The 12,754-nt window shown below is 42.2% G+C and overlaps 1 long non-coding RNA gene across 1 annotated transcript in view; it reads left to right on the forward strand.

Moving 5' to 3' along the window:
- LOC119544430 overlaps positions 1 to 12,754 on the forward strand; it is a 101,550-nt gene that overhangs the window by 79,157 nt on the left and 9,639 nt on the right. The window lies entirely within an intron of this gene.

Genomic DNA, 12,754 nt, shown 5'->3' on the forward strand with positions numbered 1-12,754 from the left:
TTAGGCTGCCTTCTTTCTAGAAATATGTCTTGAGCTCTCAAGGAGAAAGGGGGACAGCTTTCAAGGACAGTGTAGGTCCAAAGAACACAAGGTCCTGGTTGTTTTGAGGACAGCTGTCTTTGGTTATTCTTTGTGCTGACCAGGTCCCTGGGGGCACAATCGGATAACTTGGACAGAGAGAACAGAAGTTCTCTTTGCAGGAGAGAATGTCTCCAGAACTGTATCCTGTGGCCATGAACACTTTCCCTGTGCTGCTAGGCAGTTGGTAGAGGGGGGTGGGGGGGGGGGGTGGAGGGGAGGGGCTACCCGAAAGGGAGCCCCCTTAGCAAGACCCTTTTTCCCTTGCATTATCTCCAGCTCCAGGGAGATGGGTTGCCAAAGCTGGAGAAGCACGGAGAGCTCAAATCACGAGACTGCTGGACAGTGTTTAACATAAAATACAGCAGGTCCTAGAAAGGCAAACAGTTGACTTACTTAATGACTCCCTAATTAAAACCATATCCCACACCTTGTGTGAGTAAGACTTTATCTTTGGGGTGTGTGTGTCTCACTGACTCTAGGCTTGTTATGTACATTTAGAGCTAGGAATGCAGAAATGTAGAAGGAGTGAGTTTTAAGAAGCAATATTTTGAAGTTTATTTTAGTTTAGTTTGTTTATTTTTACTTTGCATGGAAGACTTCATGTTTGAAGATGAGGTTTCTGACCCACAATGAGGAGGGTTGGTGCTCAGAGTGACTTCCTTAAGTGTGGGGGTGGATTTGCCAGGATTTGACCACACCCTCCATTCAGTCGCTGCATAATTGGGGTCATTGTACAGGGGGTGACCCGGGGGCGACCCCAACTGGAGGAAAGTGAAGACAGCCTGTGGGCTCGCCCAGGCGTTGGAGTTCTGCCCATTTACACACCCACACGATATACATGCAATGCACTCACTTGCAAGATAGATCATTTGGAAATGAATTTTGCCTTGAACAAGAGATTTTAGGTCTGAATGTTTAAACCATAAATTAAGGAATAAAGACAATTGCACTCCAAAAGTTTAGAGATATTAACTAAATATTTAGAAACCAATATTACGCTAAATCCACTGTTCTCACACCAAAGCACTTCTTATTCAACTGAGTTTCTCACAATTAGACTTTTTGAAAAAGAAGGATTCAAAAAAATAACGTTTCCTTTGGAAGCAGATGCTGTATTGACTGGTAGTCAAATTCCCAGAATCTTAGTTTAGTATCACTTTAGATAATTAGCTGCATTGCTTTAATTTCCAACTACTGTGCCTTTGAGGTCTGTTGGCAACCATATAGATTTCATTACCTCACAGGAAACTTGCTGAACAGTCAATATGTTGTATGCCTTGAAAAGGGCACAGAATTATATCATATATCCTTTCCTGTAAGTTGAGTGGTCATATAATTTATTGTCCAAATTGGGACACTTTTGAGAATGAAAGGAGGCACTATTAATAATTACTTCAGGACAACAGGTATAAACTGGATCTCCTTATCTATCAACAAGATTGTTTCTCAAAGTTGCCTCATGGAAAAGAGGTAGGCTTAGATATAAAAATCAACGTAGATGTTGTTGTAGATATTATTTAAGACCTCACAAAGGTTCTCATATTACAAGCCACTCCAAGTTCATTTTTTAGGAAAGACAAGTTAACTCTAAATGCTATTTAGGAAAGATAAGTCATCCTGGAATAATCACTATTAGTTTTGCATCCTTACTGAGGTAACCAAGAGAAACGATTTTTTAAAAGAAGGTATAGAAATTTGAATGGATTTTGTAATTATTCCTAAGGGGGGAGAACTTTAAAATTATAAATGTTGAATGCTGTAAATAGCTTAATAAAGCAAAAAGGTAAGTGCTTATGTTGTGGAGATTACAAATAGATACCTATAGGATTAATGTAAATTCCTATTGTTGTGGTTTGGAAAAAAAATTTCAGAGGCATCATCGTATGTGATTTTAAAAAGTACTGTATCTCAAACAATTGAGGAATGTAGATGATATGCTCCAGACAACTAGTTTAAAGATGAAAAATTAGTCACTGTGATGGAGAAGACAATGAGGATGGAAAATATAAGTGGAGACTCTATATTATTATTATTCTGAAATGTAAGAATGGAAAAAATCTAAATTAAGCATTATTTTATGTATCACATGATTTTCAATATCAATGTATAATTTAATTATCAAATCAAAGATTATGAGTAGTTACTGGAATATTTCATCCATATCCCTAAATGTTTATATATTTAAATTAGATGGAAACATTCCTTTGGCTCTTACAATGCATCGCCTCCCATCTGGGGTCACCTTTTATCTGGGCATGGCTGTAGTCACCGTATAGGTCTCTGTTGTGTCGGTTTGTTGTGTTAGGCTGCAGAGGTTAACGCTGGGCAGGAAATGCACCAGGACCACAGGTCATTGAACTTATGAGTTATGTCTTCCTTATCCTAAGCCCAGCTGTTGTCTTTCAAAACACCACCATGCATGGGGTAAGAGATTATGAAGATGAGCAGATTATAAAGATTAGTGGATGACTACCTGGGTCTCAGAAACCAAAAGTTTCTTACAGTTACACTGAATGGCACCGGGGAGTTCTTTTCCATCACATTTCTCTAAGAAGCCTTCTATCATAAACCTCAGCTTGGAATCAGGGTGGTTAGGAGTACGTTTAATAAAAGTGAGCCACTGGGAAGATCTAGAAAGTAGGATGAGTTGGCCTGGTCTTTTCTGGCCCCTTGAGAGCATAGCATCTTATTGGGGTGGATAAGGCAGACTTCTGGACTATCTAGCTCTGCAACCTTAGGCAAGTCCCTTTGACTTTCTAAGGGAGTTAGATGGGTTTCCTTCTGGAGTTGACTATTCCTTTAACTTTGAAAATAAAAACAAAAGGTTAACAAAAGATTAAATAAGTGGTACAGAACATAAATACCTCAGAAGTAAAAAGAAAGAAAAGATCAATGTGGGATTTAGTGATTAGGGAAAATCTTCTAATTTCCTTGGCTTTCATGACAAAAGAAATTATGCTTCCCTCCTCCATTAGTTGTAGACTTTTAGTTTCATAGATTATTGAGCAGGAAGTGAACTGAGGACCAGGGAATAGAATTCCATTACTTAAGGTCATACTGCTATGTAACAGGTCCTCAAGCAACAAAGAAAATACCCTTGGCCTCCTGAACACTAAATGCATGTGAGGCATTAGTTGGTAGGTTAAGGGGCTTGGCAAAAAGAAGAGTGTCCATTTCTGGTGGCCTTGCTCTTAAAGGTGATGATTCTGTTCTCTCTATAAAACTATAGAGGTTTTGAAGTGTGAGGAGCAGGCTTAGGAGAAGGGGGAAACCCAGAGGGTCAGAACACCTCCAGGACCCCTGAGGGCACACGATTGATCCAGGTCTTCTCTAACAAGGATCTGCAGAGTTACACAGTGTGGGTGTGGGAGGCTTACGGCTTTGATGCTATGTAGTAAACGATTTAACCTTGCCCAAAGAGAGGTGCAGATTTGCCCTCAGCTCCTGAGTAGTAGTCTCTAAGCCCTTGGAATGTCCTGTCTGATAAAAGGGTTCTTTGTATATGTGGGGACCTTGGGCCAGCCAGATAGTAATAATGAGATTTGGGATGGGGGTTTTGAACAATGTGATTTAGGGTTGGGGCTTGGGTCTCCTAGTATTGACTCTACTTCCTAAGGGGCTGGAGACTGAGATCAGCTGCACAGACAGTCAGCCAAGCTGATGTGATGGAGCCCCAGTAAATGTCTGGACACCACGGCTCAGGTGAGACTCCCTGGCTGGCATTACTCTGTGTGTGTGGTCACATACTGATGCTGGAAAAGTAATACTATCCATGACTCCATGGGAGAGACAATAGAAGCTCTGCATTTGTTACTTCTCCGGACTTTGCCCCAAGTGCTTCTTCCCTTGGCTGATTTTAATCTGCATCCTTCCCCCATAATAAACCATAACTATGAATATAACAGCTTTCAGTGAGTTCTGTGAGTCCTTCTAGCAAATTATCAAACCTGAGGGTGGTTTTAGGAACCCCCTCCTCCCAAACTTGCATTGGTGTTAGAAGTGAGGGCAGTCTTAGAGATTATACTCTGATATCACAGATTCCCTTTGCTCTCCAATTTGATCTAGTTATCTTTCTGGTTGGTGGCACTTATAGCTGGCTAATTGGTTATTCGAACTTCTTTGTGGAACTCACGTAAATCAAAAGTGTGCCATCAGAAAGCTATGAGGCAAAATTGAGAAAGTAGATTCCATGTCTACCACAATCCAAGTGATTCTAATTTGTACACTTTTGACTTTCATCAGAACTGGATTCTCTTGGTTGGATGAAATGCTATCTTTCCTTAAAAAAAAAAAAACATTTTCTTCTTGTTTTAAACAAAGATTGTCGGAATCCAGTCATGATCCTGATCATCACATAATTATCATAAAAAAACCTTTCTTGACTGTGTCCTCCCCTGTGCTTTGTGCTCATCATTCAGAGTACACATCTTCACGCATCTGGAATGTTGCATTCAGTTCTGGGCACTATATTTCTTGATGGTTACTGAAAACCAGGAAGCTCCCACGGGAGTTGCTGGGACAGCATAGGGGTCTGGAAACTATGATGTATGAAGAACAAGACAGGGAACTGAGGATTTTTAGTCTGGAAAAGAGAATCTTAAAAAATAAGAGCTAGCAGCTGTTCATATTGCAGAATTGGGACCAGATGTTGCTGATTTGGGTTTAGCAGAAACAGAACATAATAAAACTTAGAGCCATTCAATATTAGAAAGAGTGGAAATGAAGTCGTGAGTATCCTGTCACCAGCAATGTTTATGGAGAGCCTCGGTGACCATCTTTTAGGGATGCCACATGGGGGAATCCTCCAGGAGCTAACTTAGGATGAAAGACTCTGTGTTTGAACTGGAGATTCAAAAAGATGTACCACAAAGCCCCCGTTTTTGAGGGGCCTACCCTCTTCCAGAGCAAAGGATGTCTAAGGATAAATATAAGTAACAATATAAGAAAGCACATGACACAGAATAGGGGAGACACTGAGATCTGTGGGTGGGGAGGGAGGTGGTGGATGGGGAAGCTTCGTGGAGGAGGGGACACAGGCGGATTCAGAAGCATGGCTGGGACTGAGATTAATGGAGAAGAAGATTTAAGGGGCATAGCTGGAGCCATGGGGAACTTAGTGAACAAAGGAATGTGCCGGAACAGTGAGTATGCCTAGGTTTAGAGAGGACTGTTTTTGAGGAGAAGGTGCACAGAGATGGAAGAAGTCAGATTCAGGAAATCTTTAAATTCCAGATTATTGAAATAAGTCCTTTACCAGTATTTGAGTTGCTAAATAGCAATGCCCTTTATATTTGACAGGCAGCACAGTCTTCTTTGTGCAGGGCCTCAAATGTTAGGATAAAAACAAGGATCATGGCATTTTCTTGACTTCTTTCATCATTGCAGGCTCTAGCCCTAACAGGCTCTTAAGGAAAATTGTGCATTCTTTTTGCATTTGGCAATATCAGCCTACCCACCCCGAAACCCTCAAAGCCCACAGTGTAATTACCCCCAGGAGGCCAGAGGTCATTTAGAAAAGCAAGTGTAGGCAACACCCAGCTATTAGAACTCAAACTTCAGAGCTCTCCCTAAATTCTGGCCCGAAGCATTTTGAAGATGGGGGGCCTTTGAGGTCGGTATTTCCTGCCTGAAATGAAGGCGTTTGGTTTCTGTGGTTGGCTTGGGCAGGCTGTCTTCCTGCGGGGAGGTCTTCTCTCTCAGCATTGGCTTCAGGCCTGCTCCCCGCCACTCTGCCTCCTTGGAACACGTGCAAGCACTCACACATTTATGTTTGCTCTGTTCTGCATTTAGCTACACTCCTTGGGCTCCATGGGAGGGGAGCATAGGGGAGACTTGGTGCTGGCCTATGATGCTTTGTCCCAGATGAGAGAAGCAGTTTAAGACAGAGAATGCTGAAGGGCAGCTGCTCCAGAAGGGATCTTCCAGTCAGCCAGCCCGCCAGCCCATCAGCCCGCGCTTCTCCTGTTTCCCGGAGAGGAGAGGAAGCTAGGAAATCCGAAGTCCAGGAGCTGTTCTCCATACACGGAAACATGTCAGCGATAATCAACTTACTCTGTACAAGATCTGCTTGCATACAGCTGCCCCATATATTATATATAATTTGAGGGGCCCTGGAAAGCCCCCTATTCTAAGTAGTTTCCACATTAGCTTATTCTCAGGTTTAAAATGCTGCCATTAGGGCGAATTCATTGAACATTAGCATTAAATTTGCACTGAGGTTCTCTCTATTAAAAAAAATCAGAGGAGTAGTACATTTACAGAAAAATCATGCAGAAACACAGTTCCCATATACCCCCTGTCATGGCCCAAGAGGGCTTTTGTAGCCAAAGGACTAAAGAAAGCACCGGACATGTTCTGAGACATGAGCTTTTACTATGGGGCTTACCTACAGGGTGGGAAGTTGAGTCATGTCGCCCTAAATTCAGGAGCTTCTCTGAATGGATTCAGGAGCTGCTCTGAATGGCGGTGGGTTCAGAGCTCAAGATACTGTGCACTTTGGGGGGCTAAATAAGCTGGTTATAAGGGCTGAACATTCCAATGGGTGTGAGAGCATAAGGCGGGGGGAAGGGGGTATCTTGCAACATAGGGAGGGATTGATTGTAATCAACAGGGAGGAGGGGAGGATTATTGATTATTTTATAGATAACAGTATCTCAGGGAGTCTCAGGAAGGAGGTAGTTTCGGGTATAGATTACATTTAGCACCTGGTTTTACAAGGAGAATAGGTCAAACCTTAACTGACCTAGGTCACGCAAGCTGCTGTGTGCAGTCTGCAAGATACTTGGGGAAGGCCCTGGTCCTGGGGTCCCCACATCCTCCTCACACACACAGTTTTCCCTGTTATTAACATTTTGAATTAGTATGGTTTCGTTGTTACAATTGATGAACCAATTTGGAGGTTCTCTTTTAAAGTGGAAATTTACCAGGATGCAATGATTTAGTCTGTTGGCTTATCCCTGCCTGATAAGAGGCGTGTGCTACATTGAAAGCATTAGGTATCAGAGAAGGCAGCAAAAGACAACCAGATGTTTTGAACTGAGAGAACAGCAGTACCAAGGGCCACTTTGACTCCCTCCGGGTTGTGCCATGGGCCAGCACACACCCAGTTAAGCTTTCATGCTCTGAAATGGATGCTCTTCACACCTAGCTTTATGTTCAGTCTTTTCAGGGGGAAAAATCCCAATAGGATTCCAGGATTTGGGCCATGGTGCCTCCCAACTTTGAACTGCCCTGTCTGGTGTACTTGTATTCATTCATGCCATCAGGGCTTTGTCTTTGAAGTTGGCTGTGGAATCTCAGGTCTGTTGTCTGTGGGGAGGGGGCACATTTTCACCGGGCAGTCATAACACTCAACAGGTTGGGGAAAGTTCTCCATTCCTATCCCAGTCCAGAAGCCAATATCCTGGGTCCTTTGTACACCACACTCAGAAAAAAAAGCTTCTTTTCAGATGCTTTCCAGACAGAAGGAAACCGTCCAGCAGGTGTCAGTAAGTTCTAGGATGTGCAGGGAGAGCTCTTTTTCAAACCAGCTTAGCATTCAAGGATCTCAGAAGAGCTGCGACTCACAGGAGGGTCTTGAGTGGTGGAACGCTCACAGAGGAGCATGGGGAGGGGAAATATAAAGTCCTTTTCCTTGGGATTTCACATATGCCTGAGGATCCTTGGAAGCCTGTCCTGTAAAGCCCCTGCTGAAAAACGCATGGTGACTGGCCAGGCAGAGATTGCAATGCACCCAGATAGCAGTTCATTTTGTCTATTCCTCTGTGATAGGGCACAATCCAGTGCTGGCTTTATCTAAAAGGCAACTTGTTCAAATCAGCCTTAGGATTCACATTTATCCTGAATGAAGCCTTAACTGAGATAGTTGTAGAAAGCCTAGGCATTGTCAATCTAGCCTGGGGAACTCCATTTTACACTAAGGTGACCCTCCATCAAATAAAACTATGCAAATTGGAAGCCCTAGAGCCACCTGAGCTTGGACTGGGTCTCTGCTTAGACTGAAGTTCTCTTTCTGGGCTATCAGCCTGGGCTCTGAAACCAGTGGGGCTAAGGTGTGAAGAGCTCTTTACTTCACTACAATCTCTTTGTTTCATCAATCAATCAGCATTTATTAAAAGGCTGCTATTTGCCAGAAACTATGGAGGATACATAGAGATATAAGATGGGGTGACTGAGTGTAAGGGGATCAGCACCTTGAAGTGGGCTTGGGTGTCCAGCTGTGGTTGATCAGCAAACTATCCCTTCCCTATTGTGGTACCAGTTAGGGGAACTCCTCCCCCATTTTGTAGGATCCTAAAGAGGTTATCATTTTGGCACCACATCCTAATACTACGGGGCTGGGATTTTGACCTGGGCTGGCCAATCGGGTCTACTGTGGGATTGCTGTATGAGTGTCCTCTGTTTCTTATAGCCAAAGGAGTGAAAATAATCCATGGGTTGATGATATTTGATCTGTTAGACACTATATCAAAACCAACAAGAAATTCTGCAGGGAAGAGATTAAGCTAACGATATTCTTATTTTACATTGGAAGCAGTTGTTCAATACACAGGTATTGAAACTGATTGTACTCTGGTAAAACAGCTATTACCAGAGTACTTGAATAGTCCATGTCTAGGAGAATGATTTTCACATTAAACTTGGATTAATGAGTGTACCAGTTTGGATATATTATATGCCCCCCAAAGCTATATTCTTTAATGCAATCTTGTGGGGCAGACGAATTAGTGTTTGATTAGGTTGGAATCTTTTGATTGAGTGTTTCCATGGAAATGTGACTTAATCTATTGTGGGTGAAACATTTGATTAAATTATTTCCATGGAGATATGGACCCTGCTTCAGCGTGGTCTTGATTTAATCACTGGAGTCCTATAAAAGAGCTCACAAAGAGAAGGAGCTCAGATCAGCTGAGAGGGACATTTTGGAGAGAAGCTAAGAGCTGACACTGACGCTGACACTTGGAGATGTTTGGAGATGTCTGGAGATGCTACCTCAGAGTTTCCTCCAGAGAGACTAAGAGAGGACCCCGATGCTTAGATGCCTAGATGCTGAAGAAGCTAAGAGAGAACCAGAGACATTTTGGAGAAAGCCATTTTGAAACATAACCTGGGAGCAAAGGACCAGCAGATGCCAGCCACATGCCTTCCCTATTGACAGAGGTGTTCCTGATGCCATTGGCCATCCTTCAGTGAAGGTATCATCTTGATTTTGCCTTAGTTTGAACACTTTTATGGATTTAGAACTATAAATTTGTAACTTAATAAATCCCCTTTATAAAAGCCAATCAATTTCTAGTATTTTGCATTACGGCAGCTGTAGCAAACCAGAACAATGAGTTCTGAGTGATAAGGATTGTGTCAAATAGTTGCCTGATTGTTACCAAGAATTTGGGTCTGCTGTTGCTGATATAACATGTGAGTCAATTGGGCAGTAGGAGAAGGGTTGTGAACCTGGACCCTGAAAGAAAGGTGACACTTAAAAACTATCAAATACCAGTGTTTACTCCTTTAGACCACGATATTAGACATATTATCATTAGGGAAGGGTTGGAAAAAGTGTTTGCTGGTTTCTTAAGCCATTTGCAGTTTCCTTTTTCAGGGTCTTACCTAATTTTTCCACTTGAAACTGGAAAGCGGGGTTGGCAATTAACACATTTGCCACTACTCTACCACCATGCACTTGGCAGAGACATCATTTATGCCTCTCAGGACTCTTCTTTGCTGAGACCAGATGCAATTTATAGTTCATCTCAGTACAGAGCTCTTGGCATTGGCATTTACTACCTGTCTGTGAATGTTGGCCTACTATGCACCATGCAAGATGAAAGCTATTATCTAATATAGACTACAAGCTGTGGTGCAATTTTATGTGAAGACTCTGAGTAGAATCTTTTCTAGCTCTTGCTTAGCCTATCTGTACATAAGCTGGTGTAAGTAAGGCTCAGAGAAACACACAACTTCAAAATCAACCAACTATAGATTGTGACACTGATGCTGTGAATGTAAATTTTTATTGAATAGCAAATGAAGATAAGACCAGTTATTTTTAAGTACTTAACACATCAGTTCCTGTCCCTGTGGGCAGAAGATAAATATTCATTGAATGAATCAAAGAATGGTGAACAGTTGAAAGGGGGCAGTCAGAACTTCCCATTTTCAAATGTTTTGCTTCACACTGACAGGTGCCAGACAGACAGCCAAGGAGACCCAAGGTCTTCTGCATGTTTTTTAAAAGTAAGCGGCACATCTCCAACAGAACACTGACTCACTCTATAGCCTACACAGGACTCACAAAGTTTCCTATCTTCAAGCTCATTTATTTCTTGGAATCTCAGATTCATTCTCATCTCAGAGGACCAGCCAGGGTATAATTTGACATAGAGGATGGAAATGTAACAATCCTAATAAGGAGGCTGAGAAAGTATTTGGCCCCATCAAATAATGAACGTTTCCAAGTCATGTAAGGTAACATTTTAGATAGTTTTGATTTATGGTGGTAGGTTCATGGAGACTTAAAGGACTAAGACATCCAAAACTGTATCCATAATGGATAGAAGTAGCTTTCTGTTATTTTTCCACCTCAGCTCTGATTAGAATGTCAATAGTCACCTAAAAGACAAAATTTCTCTATCCCATCACCAATCTCTAGAACTATCTTGTTTTCAGTTGTCTGAATTTGAAAATGCCAGAAATGCATTTTTCAGTGTTTGTATCAATAACAATTTCTGTATTCTGTTCAAGTGACTTCTCCCCCTGGACTTTCTACCTTCCGGATTTTCAAAATGGCCTTAATACATGTAGAAAAAGAGAAATATTCTGCAGCGTTGTAAGATTGGATTGTTATGGTTTAGGTGGATACTAAAATAGTCAATTTCAAAGAATCAGAATTGATAACCTCTTTTTGATTACACCAATAATGAGGACAAAGTGATGATACTTCGTAGCATGTATTTGCTAGTGTTTTTTTGTAATTTTTCACTGGGCAGATGCTGGAGTGCTATATTTCATATTATGTAGCAACAGTAGAGAGACAGCTAATATTTTTTTCTAGCTCAGTTACTCATATATGGCACCGCTATAGAAAGAAGTCATTTAATTCCCTTACTGCAGAGAAAGGAAAGAGTTAGTGCTAGTCTTCACCACTGAGCTAGCACAGCCTATGGCTAATGCCCATTTGCAAAACTACATTGGGAGAAAACTTTTTACTCTCTCTGTTTTGTGACCTCCCACAAGACATCACTCTTAAGTGTGGGCCTTAAAAACCTCTATTGAGGATTTCTATGAAGATGGCAGGGAAGAAGGGGTGGGGGGAGGGCTTGTATGCCCAACCCTTGGACCAGATTTAACTTTATCCCTGGGACCAGATCACCAAGAATCGTGTCATGCATATACTATACCAAAGGTTCCACTAGGGCATCCATAATTTTCCCCAGGGAAGAAATGCCTACCCCCCTTGAGAGCCACAGGGTTCTGCACCCTGCAATGAGGCTATCTAATCCATTTTGGCTGGTTACACTGAAATACTCTTTGTTCCCAATTAAATCAATTATCTGGGTAATCGTCATAATTAACAGCAGAAGACTTGAGCTGTCAGGACCCGCTGTAGCAAAAATATTTGGGCATGTGGCTAAGCTCCAATAGCTCTGTGGGCTTCTGAAGCTGGGGTAGGGAGGGGAACTGCGGGCATGGTGGCGTTGGCTTTCCCAGTTAGTAATGGGCTCTAACTAAGTGGCTGACCCATGGGTGGTGGAAAGGACTATCGACTAGAAATCAGGAGATGGTGCTTCCATGTGACCTCTGGCATGAGCAGGCTGTGTCAATTGAGCAAGATTCTTCACCTCAGAATGACTTATCTCTGTATCTGTAAAATGAAACAGTGAGGCCAGTTGGTTTTAATTGGTATTTACAAAGCAAATGCTGCATATCAGGATTGAGTGGCAGTATTTCATTTAAATCTTATAACCAGCCTTTTATGAAAAGGCACAGGGAGGTTAAGTAACTTGCCCAAGGAAACATAGCTAGTAAAATTCAAAGACCAGAGGATCTCTTGGCTCCCTCCAGAATGTAATTTTTTTTACCACCATTGCTGAGAGTCAAGTTGGGGTGCAAGTCAACTCCAAATCCCAATGAGGGTAGGTTTATTTAGCTTCTGGCTACTCCAAGTATGGTCCATGAACCAGGAGCTTGGGCATCACCTGGGATATTTTTGGAAATGCAGATCTCAGACCCCACTCCAAATCTATTCATCGGACTCTGCATTTGTAGACAGATACCCTAGTGATTCATGTGCCAATTTGAGAGGCACTAATCTACAGCTGACCAAAGGCCAGTAGAATTGGAACCGTTGCAAGGAATTGCTGTCTTCTGTCATTTGTGGTCAAAGTTCTGAAGTCCCTGGACTGAGACGCCAGGGGAGGGGTGCAGGGCTTTCCTTTTTGAAGTTAGTTTTAAGGCATTTGCCTGCGTGCGAGGCTCTGTGTTTCATTTTAAAATTTCTTATCCACGTCATATGCTCCTGGCTCTCTGCTCCACTTCCAAAAGGAAGCCTCCAGTAACCAGAGGTAGAGCAGGAGTTAAAAATGATCTTTGTGGGCTGGATACAGAGGAGAGGTCATTAGGAATGGATTAATGTATGTACAGAATGAAACTCTCCAATGTCCTTTTGCAGGCAGGA

This window comes from Choloepus didactylus, chromosome 9 (genome assembly GCF_015220235.1).
Source record: "Choloepus didactylus isolate mChoDid1 chromosome 9, mChoDid1.pri, whole genome shotgun sequence".
Taxonomy (NCBI): domain Eukaryota; kingdom Metazoa; phylum Chordata; class Mammalia; order Pilosa; family Megalonychidae; genus Choloepus; species Choloepus didactylus.